The 16,922-nt window shown below is 37.9% G+C and overlaps 1 long non-coding RNA gene across 1 annotated transcript; it reads left to right on the top strand.

Annotated features, from left to right (window-relative positions):
- Positions 1–4,622: 4,622 nt before the first annotated feature.
- Positions 4,623–14,555, top strand: LOC115072297. The gene is made up of 3 exons (XR_003851341.1): positions 4,623–4,641; positions 13,546–13,593; positions 14,466–14,555. It is a non-coding gene; the product is annotated as an uncharacterized LOC115072297 (long non-coding RNA).
- Positions 14,556–16,922: the final 2,367 nt, after the last annotated feature.

Below are 16,922 nucleotides of genomic sequence, written 5' to 3' on the forward strand. Positions count from 1 at the left end.
GCCCTTCCTCTTCTCCAGCAGATTGTTAATGCAAAAATGCAAAGACTTTTTCTTTGTGACTCTCCAGAATCTGTAAAATTCTCAGTGTTCATGGAATATTAATTGAATTAGAATACGGGAAGTTGTAGAAATAATCCTAACGTCACTCTTTCTTCTTTGTCTTATTTTTGTCTGTATAGATGCCTATGATGTTAAAAGATCTTTAACATTTTAAAATATCAATGAAACTCAGAAAGAGCACAACTTCTGATTTTCGTTAGCTATAAAAAAGAATCGGGGCAGGGCTGGAGAGATGGCTCAGCAGTGGTTAAGAGCACTGACTGCTCTTGAAGAAGGTCCGGGTTTGATTCCCAGCACCCACATGGCAGCTAACAACCATCCTTAGATCTAGTTCCAGGTGATCTGACACCTTCTTTTGACCTCTGTGGGCATTGCACCACATGGGAGCACTTACGTGCATGCAGGCAATACACTAATACTCATAAAATAAATAAAATAAATTACCAAGATCTGAGAAACACAGTACAAGATAGATGTTTTCTGATTTTTCCCCTAGATCACCATCTGCCTCATTTTCAGCAAATATTCAACTATAAAATTCTGTATTAACATAATTCCGATAAGCCACGAACTACAGAGAGATAAAAACTCCTCTCAATCCTACATAACAACTGCATATGCTTATGGAGTTCTTTCCTGTGTTTGCTTTTCTTGCTAATGCTGAAGGGTATTGAGACAAAAACAAAAAAAAATAAGTGTTCTTAATTTTCCTGAGATGAAAATCAGGAAATAAAAATAATTTTATGAGATGAAAATATAGTTTCTGTACTTTACTTCAGAACCCCTAAATCACAGTCTCCATGGGGCAGAACTGGATATTTTTATTCTCAGTTAATAATTGTTAGTCAGCAAAAATAAGTTTGGGAAACACTGTGGTAGGGAAGCCACAGAATCAGATGGTACAGATACATGTATTCCTCCCTTTACAGTGGTTCACAACTTCAACTTTCATTTTCACTTTACAATGCTGTGAAAGTGATACAAATTCAGTAAAAGCATACTTTAAAATTTTAAGCATGACTCTTGCTGTACTAGTGGTATGTGGTATAATACTCTCTTTTGGTGTTGGGCAGAGGCAGTGAATGACAGACAGCCCCAGTCAGTCACGTGATCATGAAGGTAAATACTCATTGCTCCAGCTGGAGAGATGGCTTGGAGGGTAAGAGTGCTTGCTGTACAAACACGAGGACCTGAGTTTGAGTCCACAGCACTCGTGTAAAAAGCTGAGCATGGCCATGTGCACCTGTACTATGGGGACACAGACATGATCACAGAGGCTTGCTAAATGCCAGCCTAGCTCCAGGTTCACTGAGAGATGCTGTTTCAAGGAAACAAAGTGGACAGTGATAAACCATGACCCCTGGCATCCTTCTCTGGCTTCTGTGTACCAGCACGTGCAGACGAACACAAATATGAACACAACACCCACCCACCCACCCACACACACACACACACACACTACTCTATTGCATCTTGTGTTGCTTAGATACAATATAGTATAAAGTGTATTAAATGCATTTTGAATTAATGCTATTTCCCATATGTGATGAGTTTGTCAAGACATAACCTAAGGATCATCTGTAGTGTGGTAATAAGACACACAATCAGAAAAACATACCTAAGTTTGCTGTAGAGATTTGACCAAATGAATAATAATATTGCTAAGATTATGCAAAATCAGTCAACACTGAAATTGACTGGAAAAAGAAATGCACTTGGTACATTTACGTATAAAGTTAAAAGCAACTATGATAACTATGACCCGTAATCATAGATATAAAATACTGTTGATTCATTTTCACTTAATGAAATAGACTTATTATTGTAAGAAGTACTAAATATTTTATTTATGTGTATGTACTCCTGTGTATTCATGCATGCATGTGGAAGTCCAACGCAGGTATGAGTGTGTGAGTATAGAGGCACAAGGTTGACATGATCTGTCTTCCTTAATTATTTCCCCCCCTATTTGGTTGAGTCAAGGTCTCTCCCTGAACCTGGAGTTCCCCAGTTTGGGTAGATTGGCTGACCAGCCAACACCAGGGATCCTCCCCACTCCCCATAACTAGGATTACACTCATCATGCATATCTGACTTCTTTTTTTTTTAAACAAGGGATCATATCCATTTCCTCATGCTCATACAGTAAGCACTTTACCAATCTGATTGAGCCACCTCCCCAGGCCTTTTTAAAATGTTTTGGTGTGTGTGTGTATGCTTGTAAACATATATGTATCCTGGTGCTTGCTGTCCTGCCTCTTTGCCATGATGAACTTTTATCCCTTTGGAACAAGTCAAAATAAACTCTTCCATCAGTTGCCTTGGTCATGGTGTTTGTTGCTTGTCAAACTAAAGGAAAAGCAGTAATTACCATGGCATGAGTAGGAATGTATTTCCTTTCGAACAATGACTCACAGTAATTCATAACAATTACTTGTCTTGGCTGGGTGCATATACCTGCTTGTGCAGGGCATTGGGGTAAATTGTTTATGTGGTTTGATTCAGCTAATGCCTATGAAACCTCTGTGAGACAGGATCTCAAAATATTTTACTTTTCAATGGTAGGAAATGAGTCTCACTAAATTGTAATGCCAGCACGTGGCAGAACAGTCCTTCATGGGCCAGCAGTCTGGCTCTGCAGCCTGACCTTTGACTAGTACTCGGTAAATAAAGACTTTCATTGCTGGTAGCATCGTATGCCTCACTGGGTTTTAGTCTTAAGTGGGCACAGGACAGTGTGCTATTTTCTGCAGAAATTCTTTTCATCAATTGCTTTTGCTGTATCAAGGCATGTAAAGGTATTGGTTAAAAACTACAAATTCAAGATAATTTTTGTTATGGTTTGAATGTGGAATGTTCCTCACAGACTCATGTGTTTGGACACTTGGTTCCCAGCTGGTGACACTGGTTTGGAACTGGTCCAACTGGTAGTTGATGGATCTCAGAAGTGAAGCTAGAGCTATGGCTGTGCATCCTGATTTGCAAAGACATGAGTCAACAGTCTCAAGCTCCTGACATCTTGGATGAGCTAGTCCCATCAGTCTGCCTCCCCTGCCATGATTTCAGGATTTCCTTCCCAACTCAAGATACTTAATCATGCTACAATGTCCCTTTCTCCATGATAAGTATATAATTTCAGTTCTGGGAATTAAGATATTATAGATATTACATTATTCCACTTTCAGCAACTGGCTTAATGTATTCAAGATCACACTTCATTGTGGATCATACCTGTAGTCTCAGCACTTTGGAGGCTGAGGCATCAGATTGAGAGTTCAAGGCTAATTTGAGATCCATAGAGACATATTGTCTCAAGATCTTACTCTGTTTCTCTTTTTCTCTCCGTGTATCTGTCTCTCTCTATATGTATGCATATATATAATATATAAGCTATTATGTGTGTACCATATTTATCCTACAGAATTTTATTTTATAATGTGATTCATTTTTATTAATAAAGAAACGAAGGCTCTGAGATCATAGTGAATATTGAAGATAAATTATTTGGGCTTCTAATTTTCTTTTAAAATCTTAAATTATGGCTGGAGAGATGATTCAATGTGTACTGCTCTTGCAGAGGATCTGACTTCGGTTCCCACACCCAAGTCAAGCAGCTGCCTATAACTCCAACACCAGGGGATCCAATTACTCTGGCCTCCAAGGGCACCTACACTCACATACACATGCTTTCCCTGCCTTCCATACACACATAGAAGCAAAAATAAAATAAATATTTAAAGATATATAAAATAGCCAGGTGTGATGGTGCACACCTTTAGTCCCAGCACTCGGGAGGCAGAAAAAATGCAGATCTCTATGAATTTGAGGCCAGCCTGATCTACACAGTGAACTCCAGGCCAGCTGGGGCTACAGGGAGACCCTATCTCAAAAAGACTATATACGTACATATACGTATGTGTGTGTGTGCGATCTGAAATTAGAAGAGAAAATGGAAACTGTTTCGAAGAGCATATTTGTGTATGTGATAGGATCACACACTTGACAATCATTTCCCTTAAATTTCTCCCACTGTGGACTCAGCACATTAAATTAAGAAAACACACACACACACACACACACACACACACACACACACACCAAGATACATCATTGTGAAATTTTACATAAAAGGACATAAGAGGAAAACCTAAGGGTGATCCAGAAAGAAAACTAGATCTGGTATTAGTTTTGGAGTCCTGACATAGCAAATACTACAGAGTGGGTAGCTTAAACAATAGAAATTGATCTGCTGATACTCTGGAATCTCCGCTTCTGAGAGTAAATTGTCAGTAAACTGATTTCTTTTGCACTCTCTCCTTGGCTTGCAGAAAGCTGTCTTCTCACAGTGACTTCTGTCCAAATTTCCTCTTCTCACACGGACACCAGCCTTATTGTATTAAGACTAGGCTAATGACTTTCTTTTACCTGTTCATAGACCTCTGTTTGTAGATACAGTCACATTCTGAGGTCCTGGACAATTAATATTTCAATACATGAATCTTCACAGGGGCATAATCTCCAAAACAGGACTTATGGAAGTCTCAGAATGGTGAAATGGTTGGAAAAAAGAAAGAGAACTGGGTAAGTTCCATCTTGGCAATTGCTAAGGAGTTAATACACATAAATGGAAAATAAACAGTAGAACATTTCATGCTTCAAATCATTTATAGTAAGTCTCATTGATTTTTTAGGTCTTATTCTGTCTTTATGGATAAATAGCATAAAATCTATTTCATATTTTCAGTGTTTTCTTTTTAAAGAGCAATGTAAAAAAGCTATGCTTAATCTGCCAGGTTTCACCAAGGCCTACAGTATTTTCAGTATTTTGAACACTAAGAAAAATTATTTTCTTTATGAACTTTAAAAAAATTTTATTATTTTTATTTTATGCGTATGAGTATATTGTCTGCATGTATATAAGTGCACCCATGTTGTGCAATGCATGCATACCCACAGAGAACAGAAGATGTCAAGGAGTTACAGATGGTCGTAGGCTGCCATGTGGGTGCTGGGAATTGAACCCAGGTCCCTTGGAAAAGCAATCAGTACTCTTAACCACTGAACCATCTCTCCAGCTCCTCTTTATGAACTTTTATCAGACTAATGAATGCTCATTTTCTTTATAATATCTAGTTCATGATGGTTTAATGTTGCAATTAGCAGTGTGATTTTGATTGACTACAAAAACCCAGTTTATTATCTTGTAAAAAACAGTTTCTAAATATGAATACTATAATAAAAAATTAGTCTATGAGACCTTTTGTGACTAACGAAATTGTCAACAAATTTCCTTAAAAGGTAAAAGCTGACTTCTCTTGACCTTCTTTCATATTAATTTTAAAAAATTTATTTTTAGTTTGTGTGTGTGAATGTTATGCTTGTACGTGTTTAAGTGCACCTGTGTCCTGCAATGCCTTTGTAAGACAGGAAAGGGTGTTGGATCCCCTGGGAGTGGACAGTTGTTAGCTTCCATGTGGGTGCTGAGATCTGAACCCAGGTCTTCTGCAAGAACAACCAGTGCTCTTAACCACTGAGCCATCTCCCCAGCCCCTTGATCTCTTAAATTGCCCAAGTAGTGAGTCTAAAGCTAAGCTACCTCCCCTGGCTTCTGTGCTTGCACTCTGCCCTGTACACCATTTCTAGAGCTTTTTACCATGGAGACTTGGAGTTAACAGGCCCAGGCTCATCACACATCCATATACTGATTTGTGTGGTTCAAGTCACCCCTGTACTCCTGCACCTCTTTCCCTATATGCCTCTGAATTGAATTTGACTAGAAGAGAAATTTGCAAGAGAGTTTAGAAATGGGGAAGAAGCAGCAGAAATTATGCTCTGGACGTCAGAGAAGTGAAACAATGAACACGGTTCCTATGATGTGCTGGCCTACCCTGCTGACACGGAGCAGCAACTGGACTCAGTTCTTCCAGCTCTGTACTCCTCACCGCCCTTGTTCTGTGCCTGCTATATGGATGGCTCTGTAGCAAAACACTCTAGTTTCTTCTTCAGGCCTTCATCTTTGTCAATTCTGTAATTAATGAGGGGTGATCAGGGAATTAGAGGTACATGCAAGGGGGCATTTGTAATGCTAATTTAATGAAGAGAATGAATAGATGAGTTAGAAAACAAAATCACTAGGACTGAAGAGATGGCTCATGGTTAAAAGTACATACTGCTCTTGTAGAGATAGTGGACTAGAGTTGGGTTGTCCCAACACCCAATTCGGGTGCCTTACCACCTCCTACTCTAGCACCCTATTTTCACCTCTGTGGGCACTGCAGTCACAGGACTAGAATATCATCTATGTGCATTGTTAAAATGAACAAGTACATTCATATGGATTCTCATAAAAGCAGACCCATAGAACTAAGACTCATATATCAGAGACAGTGGACTAGAGTTGGGTTGTCCCAACACCCAATTCAGGTGCCTTACCACCTCCTACTCTAGGACCCTATTTTCACCTCTGTGGGCACTGCAGTCACAGGACTAGAATATCATCTATGTGCATTGTTAAAATGAACAAGTACATTCATATGGATTCTCATAAAAGCAGACCCATAGAACTAAGACTCATATATGGATGAAATTGGCTCACACATTTATGTAGGCTGAGAAGTTCCAAGAGTATCAGCTGGCAACTTGGAGAGTCAGTGATTTAATCTGCAGTTTAGTCCTAGAGAGGAAAAAACTGATGTCGAGTCTAGAAAATAAAGAACAAGATCTCGCCTATTTCACATTTGACCTTTGATCAAAGCTTCAGTGGATTGAATGAGGTACATTCACATTGGGCAGGGGTCAGATTTACTCAGTCTACTGACAGAAATGCTGGTTTCACTCAGAGATACTCTCACAGATGCTTTATCTGTAAACACCCAAGATTAATTTCTCCATCACATTTTTTTTCAAATTTATCTCAAATATTTAGTATGAAAACCTCTACTAATTAAGCTCAATTTTCTGTCATTGCAATTGTCACACCTTCCTTAGGACATTATTTTCTTCTTTGCCATACTTATCATTTTTATCATATTATTGAAGATTTGCTGTTTTGTTCACTGATGTAGTCCTAGTATTAAAATTAACATCTGCTATATCAATAAAAATTTGTTGAAAGAAAGAGAAAAATTATCTTTCTTCCCCAATTTCCATTACCAATTCCTTTTGATTCTGGTGTATATGTTAATGAGAAGATATGAGTTTTGAGGGCTGACTGATCTTATAGAGGACCTGGGTTCGATTCCCAACACCCCCATGATGGCTAACAACCATCTGTAACTCCAGCTCCAGGGGATCCAAAACCCTTTTTTGACCTCTGTGGGCATTGTACAACATGGGTGCACTTACATACATTCAGACCATGGACTCATACATATAAACTAAAAATAATAAAATATTTCTAAAGAAGATATGATTTTGCCCTTGTGATATATTTGCAAGTCTGAAAAAAATGGAAAGAGTAAATATAAGGAATATGCAAAAATGGCCCAGCTCTTATTGAAATGATACATTTTCTTTTACCTAGTAATAATGAAGATGCTTCTCCCAGGCAAGGCAGCATGTGATTTTCTCAGGATCTTTCCTTTTCCTCATTCAAACATTGGACCTGTGTCTACAGTTAAATCAAAAAATAGGAAGAATGTGCTGAGACTGAGAGAAGAAAGTAGTTATCCTCAAATAGTTGTAAGGCCATGCCAGCATGTGTTAGCAGGCTTCAGAAATACACATCTATGAGGTTTTGTAGTCAAGAAGGCATGTGTATAAGTTTGAGTCATGGAAAGATTACTAATTTGGGATCATCCTCCCAGAATAGTAGATTTAACACTCTAGAAAATGGACTTAGGAGATAGTACAAATTCCTTGATAGGATGATGTCTAGAAGCATGAAATAATGGGCTGTGCAGAGTGAGGCTGAATCACTAGAAACTGCTTTGCAAGTGAGGACAGCACGCACTTAAAGGCACATAGAAGTGTCTATGCTGCAGTAGACATGTAGAATGCATACCAGGTTATGTGAACCAGGTGACTATCTAGATCATGTACCATTTATCAAGATTATAAAATGTGCTGTTGAGAGGAGTACCCACATCAGTATTAGTGGTGCTTGTTCTTCTCCACAGGACAGGGCTAACAATATGAAAAATATAAGAGAGTTAGGCTCAGTAGGAGTGATGAAGATTATAGGATTCTAGAACAATAGAGCCTCCTTGGTAGGGTTAGTTACAGAGATCAGATATCTAATCTGCTCAGGTCAATTTTCATATTGAATGGCATTGATACTGCTTAGTTTGTACTGTCACTAAGATGAGACTATTATAAGGGTAAATTTTCCAGCATGAGCTAGTTTATTTTCCTAACTACTGTACTTCAGCCACTGTTTTTATCTAGTTCTCTCTGTACAAAGGTTCATGACTCTGAAAAGTGACCCTACAAAATTTTCACAAGTATGCTTGTTTAAAAAAATTCCTATTCTCCCCCAAAGGGAAATGCAGATTTTTTTTTTGAGTAGAATTTTTCACTAAGCAGGAGAATGCACAAACATTTCAAAGGCTAGTAGACAAAAAAATTGAGTTGCCACATTATGGTAATGCTCAAATGAAAACCAGCCTGACTTTTAGGATCCATTTCAGCCAAGAGTACACCTGAACTGCTGGGAACTCGTCCCTTCAGATTCCTCTCAGAATTGTGAGGGAGCCTACACTTTCTTTTACTGCAATAGCATATCCAGTATGAAATTGCTAAGTAAAAGTCAGACCCTTAGCTTGTCAGATAATTTTGCTTTTTCTGATCCCAAGACCTAGACTAACACATTCACAAAACTATAAAGAGATTTTATTAATTGAATCCCATGTACTGTTTGCCATACAAATGGGATAATCTTTATATCTTTTTTGTTTCTAAGGAATAATCACTACCTGCAGGGTTTTGGTGTTCACTAAACACACACCCATAACACATTATTCTAAGTCTGGGGCAAGGGAGAATCATGAGCAATTAAAGCTATGTTTAGCTTAGGAGAGGTGCTCATGGCCTAGTAAGCTTGTTTACATTATAAATAAAATCAGATTAGGTTTTGGTTGCCAGATTAGTAAGTCATTTGTCCAGAGTATGTCCATATTGTAAAAGTCATTCCCAAAGTACCTGGCACTCAAAGCATCAACATGGCCTGCTCATAGTAGCCTGAGTGTGCAGATGTTAAGTAAAGTCCTGGTCACAGTTAAGTCCTCATGGTTCTACTTTATCTGTGAACTTTTACAAAGATTGCCCATGATTGTTGAAAACACATTCAGAAGAGAAATGATTGGTAGTTGGTAAAACACCAGAGATGGGTTTTTGGATGGTGAGATTGATCATGTTTAAAATGGTCATAGCGAAGCCCTAAAAACTCCTCTCTGTCAGATCTAGAAATGAAGACTAGTATTTTTCCAAGAAGGGAAGCAAAAATATTGCCACTATTAAGCATCTAAGGGGTGATGGTTTTTATCATACCTCCATTTATTTTATCAGTTTGATGCTCATGTAAAAACTAGAAAAATCCAAGAAAATAATCACCACCAACTAACAAAGTAGAATTCCCTATTGTATCTGTGCCACAAAATGTGCTCTATTTCTGCTAGAAGAGGTTAACATGGCCTCAGATATAAAATAGTAATAGGAACTCTCATGTGGACAAGAGATTGTTCTTAAAACCTTTAATCCATAGACCCTGTCACCTAGCCAGCTCTTTCACTAGCTAACATTGTGTAAAATGTATCTGTCCCTTATCCTCTTATCACAAGAGCAAAAGCCTCACCATGTGTAGGCTAATGTCAGGATGTCTCCAGGGACAAATTGGCTGCTCATCTGTAGCCTACAAGGGAAGGCCCCCTTAAGCAATGAAGAAGATATAAAGAGAGAGCAGAAAACACCTAATCATTAACAAATGCTGTCAGAGTGCAACGCGCCTGCCTGCTCTTTTCTCTGTTGGGTGCAACCTGAATTTCTCCAAATCAGTGCTGACCCCTTTACCACAACTACTTTTCTTCTAACTAAAACTTTTTCCCAAAAGCTCAGTCTGAGACTTCATTCCTAGAATCAATGGGACAAATTCTCTTAAATACATTGATGTCAGGGACACAGTGTACACTATTGATTTAGTGAATGAAACCTTGGCCGTTTATATCCAAAGGAGCAGAATCAGCATGCAGTTCCACAAAACAATGACTTGGTTAATGACAGATACCATATGTCTGAATCGTTTGTGAAGTTTATACCTCTTCTCTGGTAGATGTTGGCTATTAAGAAAGAACATGCATTATAAGTGTTTACAATTGTGCTTGTTCCTTTATAACCTAGCATATGCCTTTAAGTATCTCTGTCATTGTCTTAAATCTAAGCTTAACTTTTCTCGGTGTTCATTTTTACTTCTTTTTCTCCCCTTCTCTGGCACCTCTTAAGACTCAGCTTGCCTGAGGAACTCCAATCTCTGCCTGGGTAACCCATAGGCCCTAGGGGAGAACCTAGTACTATTATTCTGCTAAATGGACCTAGTATACATCTTAAGAACTTATCTTTATACTCATAGATTATACATCTTCCAACCTTTACCAGAGAAGATTCTTTTTGCAGTAGATGGCAATTAATACAGAAATCCACAACTGATCAAGTGCGAAGAAGAGCCTGTGGAGTGCTCAGTCCCAAATGGGATATCTACATCACAACCCAGCTCAGGGATCATTGTGGAAGAGGGAGCAGAAAAATTGTAAAAGCCAGAAGTAGTGGCTGACTGTAGCAAAAAAATATTTTCCAGACACAATGTAGCAGTTGCACACATGAACACACAGCAGGTATGATTACATGCAGAAGACCTACACAGTATCAAGCCAGACAAAATCCTAGCATAGATTGCAGAAGGGCTCATGACATTCCATTCTAGTCAAGGAGCTGTTGGCAACTGATGACTGCTCAGAGAAGGAGAGTCAGTTTACTTCAGGAATGAGACCTCTAGAGGTGACCCAGGCTCCAATAAATGGTCCTATACCCATGCACATATTGACAGCACTAAGTAGACTCAGTGGATTAAAAAAAAAAATGAGCACCTGAAGTTGGAAGGGAATAGTGGTGGAGGAGATAGGGAAGGAGTTGGAGAGGAGGCAATAAGATGTGGATTTTATTAAAGCACACCATATGCCTGTATGGAATTCTTAAGCAATGAAAAATTAAAATTAAAAAAATGATACTAAGCCATATAAATCCAGCAATCATTTGAGTAAGTTTGGCGGTTTTTAGTCATACCTATATAAAAGTAGTAGTGTACATATTTTATGACATATTACTTATTTAGCCTGGTTGAATATGAACATGAGAACTAGCTGTAATAATTCTTTAGCCCAATAGAATTATACTGCACAATATGTTGGAAAGCTTTGCACTAGAAGTGTCTCATTGTTGTTTGGACATCTTACGTCTAAGGTATCTCATTTTATTATCAGATAAAACATTGCATCAGTCTCTCACATAATGTAGTTAAGAGTCCTCATGGCATTTGTATATCTTGGAAGAATTTGTATTTAAACTTCATAACTATATAAACAACTGAAAGACCACTTGAAACAACACAGCCTGTTCTAAATGATAAAGACAAAAGCAGCTACAGATAGCAGGGCATCTGGAAGAACAGCAGGCTGCTATGGTGGCATTATTCTTGAATAAAGAATTCAAGCATGTAACCAGTATAAGGGAAAAATAGGGCTAATAATATCATACTGTGTAAATAGTAGCTGGACTTGTAAATCAAAGGGCAAATTTTCTATGCAGAAACTCCTGAGCTTGTAGCATATTTATTGATTCTTTCAGTGATAACCATCAACATCAACCTGCAGCCATACCATGATATTTAGATAATCTTGTGTCTTGGTTTACAAACCCACTTGAAAATTAAGGTTCTAATTGGTTAATAGACCAAGAAATAAAATTCTGTATTTGCATTCTATTTGTAAAGCCAAAGTGAGTAAACTCACTTTGTGAGCTGATGTGCTCATGATTTGTACTTGATTGTGAATTTTGCCTTTCAATAGATGCATCTTCTTTTTTCTCACCATATTGTTCTGTCCTAGAGGACAAGAATTCCGCTTTTACATTAATGGCTAGCCTTACATTTATCATTGTACCTTCTTAGTGTTGTTCTAATACTATCTTTAAATAAATATTTGATGATTCATTTTCTTAATCTGATGTTTAAAAGTAGCTTGTACAATGCAGCCAAATAGCTCACAATCTACAGTGAGACCGGGGCAGAAGTTTTAGTCCTTTCATTCACTGTGCGATTTTGGATAGTTGCTAAACTGCTTCACTTATTATGCTTTCAATAATATCTATCTTGCATAATTTCTAGTGGAAATTAAAGATTACATTTGCCAAGCACTTAACACTGTGTGTGGCATACATTAGAAACTTAACAAATGGTAGTCATTATCATCAATTTTATCATTTTTATAATGCATTATAGGATTTGGGGATGAAAGCAGAGAATCAGAATTAAATAATACCTGAAATCTTGAACTTTTGTGAATTTTGAATATGAAAGGAGAAAATCTCATATTCATATTGTTACAAGATTTTTGTTTTTGGACAGGGTCTCCCTCGCTCCCGCCTACCTGGAATTCACTATGTAGACCAGGCTGGCCTCCATCTCACAGAGATCTACCTGCCTGTGCTTCCTGAGTGCTGTGATTAAAGGCATGAACTATCACACCTGACATTTCTTATTTTAATAAAAACCTTTGTAGTTTATGTCTGAAGTTTTCTGAGGGGTTACCAATTCAAACCTCCCATTCAATGTTTTGTCTATAATGTTCTTGATGAGGATTATCATCCAATTTCTACTGGAACATTTCTGCACACGGGGCTTTCACCACCTCAAGTCTTCAGTTTGGGGGCTGCTCTTAAAGTGAGAATTTGTAATCTTTAGGTTGAAAATGAATATTATACCTTTGATTTTTTTCCACATTGACTTTAATGCTTCCTTCTAAAACTATACGAAAGCCAGAACTGACACAAGCTCTTTATTTATTTTATTTATTCATTTTTATTTTATATGTATGAGTGTTTTGCTTGCATGTATGTCAGTGCACCACATATATGCAATACTCATGGAGACAGGAAGATGGCACTGGATACCTGGAACCGTAGTTATAGATATTTGGTAGTCACCATGTAGGTGCTGGGATCTGAACCTGGATTTTCTAGAGCAGCCAGTGCTCTTCATACCTGGGCCATCTCTTCAGCCACTGACACAAACTCTTTAAAAAATGATACAGGAATAGTATTAATACCAAAGAACTAGAGTTAACTGATGAATAAATATTACCAATAGAAGGTGTTCATTCAAGACAGACTTAAAAGAATGGCACTCCTTCAGTTGGTGCTAGCTCTTCTTGTTGATATGATGTCTTCATATCAACACTGCCTCCAAAGAAGCTTGACATACCTCTTTTCTATGTCCCACAGCCCCTGCACATATCTATTGTGATTGACTGGTCAGGAAGCTGTCAAGTGGTAAGTACTCGGCAAATGCTTTCACACATGAATGAGTGAGATGAAGCCAAACGTGAGGAGTGACGGCAGTTCAGGAGGAGTAACATGTATTACCTTGAAAGTGTGTGACTGCTTAGTATGTGCTAACACTATGTAGTTAGATGGAATGAGCTACAGCAAATACTACGAAAGCCAACATATGAAGCAAATATTAAACAGATAATACATGTAAACTACATAAAATAGAAGCTGTCAAATTAATTTAGTCATTGTTTATTTTGGGCTACTTGTTAAGGAAGTAAGGCCATCTTGGACCTGTTCCCTTCTAGTAATGTCTCTGGGTTTAGGGACTGAAGCTCATAAGTGTCTAAGGCACCCATCTGGTGCTCAGCATACTTTCCCTTGTCTCTGCCTGTGTGTCAGCTGGAGAGAACACAGCATGGAAAGGCTAGGGAACCCCCTCCTATGATAATTAGCTATATTTGGCATGGAGTATAAGGAGAGAGAGGAAAATCAGTGGCTAAGATAGAAGTCTGTAAGTCTAAGTTTCCACTGTACTTTCAATCAAGCCTCAGTATAGAGGGCTTTTGATAGTCCTGGAAGACTCACTCTGGTTAATAAGCCAAATCTAGTTAATAAATCCTCCCAATCTCCTATAGCAAATTATTTTGGTGACTTTATTTCATTTTGATTAATAATATAAAACAGTGTATTTTTTATGATGGCAGCTTTATTACAGGAGGGAGTGATTTGTTTATCACATACAAATCAGCATCTCTGTCAAGGCAAACATATCCTGCTTCATAGGAGGACTACACCAGCCCCTTGTCTATGCCTTTGTACCTGTTGGGCTTGTGAGCCCACAGTTCCAGTCCTGATTTTCTTCCTTGCAGTGCCGGCTTTGCAGCCTGCATTCCCCAGGCTTCAACATCTCCAGGTCTCCCAGGAGGTAGAGCCAAGGAACTGTTGAAAACTGTAGTGTGGTGAAGAACCAGGAGAGGAGAAAGATGGGGTGTTTCTCCTGCTCTTGCTCCCCTCTATGCCACAAGCCATCAGGGACCATGCCTTCTCTGTGCCTCCAGTACCCAAAGTCCAGTGTTACCATGATTCCAGCTTAATTTCATGTGAGCCCTGTCTCCCATTGTGGTGTCCTTCTTTACCCCTCCTTTCTAGGGAGTTTTTGATATTCAGGATTACTCATCGTCACCTGTTTGTATTTCTGGTCCCTCTGTTATCCTTGCTAAAAAAGCAGTGAAATGTCTAATACATTCCTTCTGTTTTAAATAGTTGTTGAGCAGTTTTCCTGAATTAAAACTTACTGACACAAGTTCTTAATAAAGCACAAAGATAATTCTTTTCTTTTAGGTAACTTAACACTAAGAGAATTATAAAACTTCATACAGAAAATTGAACTAGGGCTTCATATGTGCTATGTGAATGCCCTACTACTGAGCTACAGCTTCAGTTCATAAAACTAGACAGTGATAGCACTGTCTAGGCATATTGATAATAATATTTACTATCTTAAATGTTTGATTTGTCTGGTAATAAAATGCATTGTGATAGACTGGACTTTGAGTAGGTAGCAGTCTTTAGAAATAATGATTAGATTATGAGAGTGTGTCTCAAAGTCAACATATTTTCTCATATTCCTCATTGAAAGAAGCTGTCTTGTTTATAACACACTTCTAACGCAGCATTGCTGTCACAAAGTACTAGGGCAATGAATCAAACAACAAACGTTTGTTGGAGTTGTAGATGCTAGTCAAGGGGAGGGAGGACTCTGACCATGTTCTCTTCTTATAAGAAGCTTGATTGGTGACATCATAGGAGCTGCACATTTATGATGTCATATAAAACTGTCAGTTCTCCAAAGCTCCTTTGCTAATACCATCACAGTGGGATTAGAAAATCAACATGCAGATTTTAGAGGGACATAAACATTCAGTCTACATCACTCTCAGTGAAAAAAAGTATTTTAGAGATAAATGCATCTATTCAAAATTGATAGTGGGGAAAAGTATTAGGTGACATGAGAAAAAGAAGCTTCAATTGTGATAAGACACAAAGTCAAAACAAAAATACAAATCTTCTTTTATAAGTCTTCCTTTCCTTCCCAAATGCACATTATCTTATAGATAATGAAACTGATGCTTAGAAAAACTGATATTTCAGAGGCCACACTGTGCTGCTTAGATTAGAGTTAGAAGAATCCAGGGCTGTTTGATTCCAGAGTGTGTCTTCAATGATCAAAAACTATTATTTTTCAGCATGAGAAAAAATATTCTTCATTGTAAATGGACTATTTTAGTTTTAGAAAGAGTAATCTAAGACTAGATAATAAATAGCTAGAATTTTCCTTGAAATTGTAAGGGAATCACGGCAAAAGTAAGGAAGTTTTGAAGCATTTAACATAGGCTTAGAAAAAGATGGTATAATTAATTTGGAGAAAGAACCGAGAGGAGCAGATTCTTTAGCTTAAGAAAGTTGTGCTGCTATTGAACAGCAGATTAAGAGGATGGCACTTATACCTTAAGTGCTAAACTAAAAAATAAAGAATATTAAAAAAAGCTGGTACATTTTCATATATTAGTATTTTTATTAAAAAGTTCACGTCAGTTTTGTTGTTGCTGTTTCTCTGTTTATTTTGAGACAATGTCTCATGCATCCCATGCTGACCTTAAACTTGCTACATAGCTTGAGTATGACTTGAACTCCTACCTCCTGAATACTGGAATTATTGGCTGTACCACCTCACTTTGCTCATGTTTAGCATCTCAGTAAACAGACATCATCCTACTAGGACAAATAAAATAAAGGTATGAATTAATTATTTTTTGCTCAGTTCATCAAAACACTTGAAAGTGACTCTGGCTAGTGTTAGTGACTGATTACGAAAACAGAAAATAGAGGTGACATCTAATTGTTATAAAAAATCAGATTTTCAAACTCAGTAATATATTAAAAAGATGAAATAAATAGTAAAATAGGGCATTTCCTTTTAAAAAATATTCAGAAGTTATGCATGGTTTCTTACCAAAGAAGAAATCAAAGCATGAGAGACTTGAAGTCAATTATTTCAGGTTAACTGGGAAATAAGTAGGACAAATTAGGTTAGATCACTGAAGGAAGACACGAAACAATGTAAGAGCATAAAAACACAAAGATAAGGGGCCTGGAGAGATGGCTCAGCGGTAAAGAGCACTGATCACTCTTGCAGAGGCCCGGGGTTGGATTCCCAGAACCCATATGGTGGCTATGAACCATCCTTATCTCCAGTTCCAGGGGAATCTGAAGCCCTTTTCTGAACTCCGCAGCATTGCACAATACGGGTGCACTCACATACATGC

This window comes from Nannospalax galili, unplaced genomic scaffold (assembly GCF_000622305.1).
Source record: "Nannospalax galili isolate Female #2095 unplaced genomic scaffold, S.galili_v1.0 scaffold242, whole genome shotgun sequence".
Taxonomy (NCBI): domain Eukaryota; kingdom Metazoa; phylum Chordata; class Mammalia; order Rodentia; family Spalacidae; genus Nannospalax; species Nannospalax galili.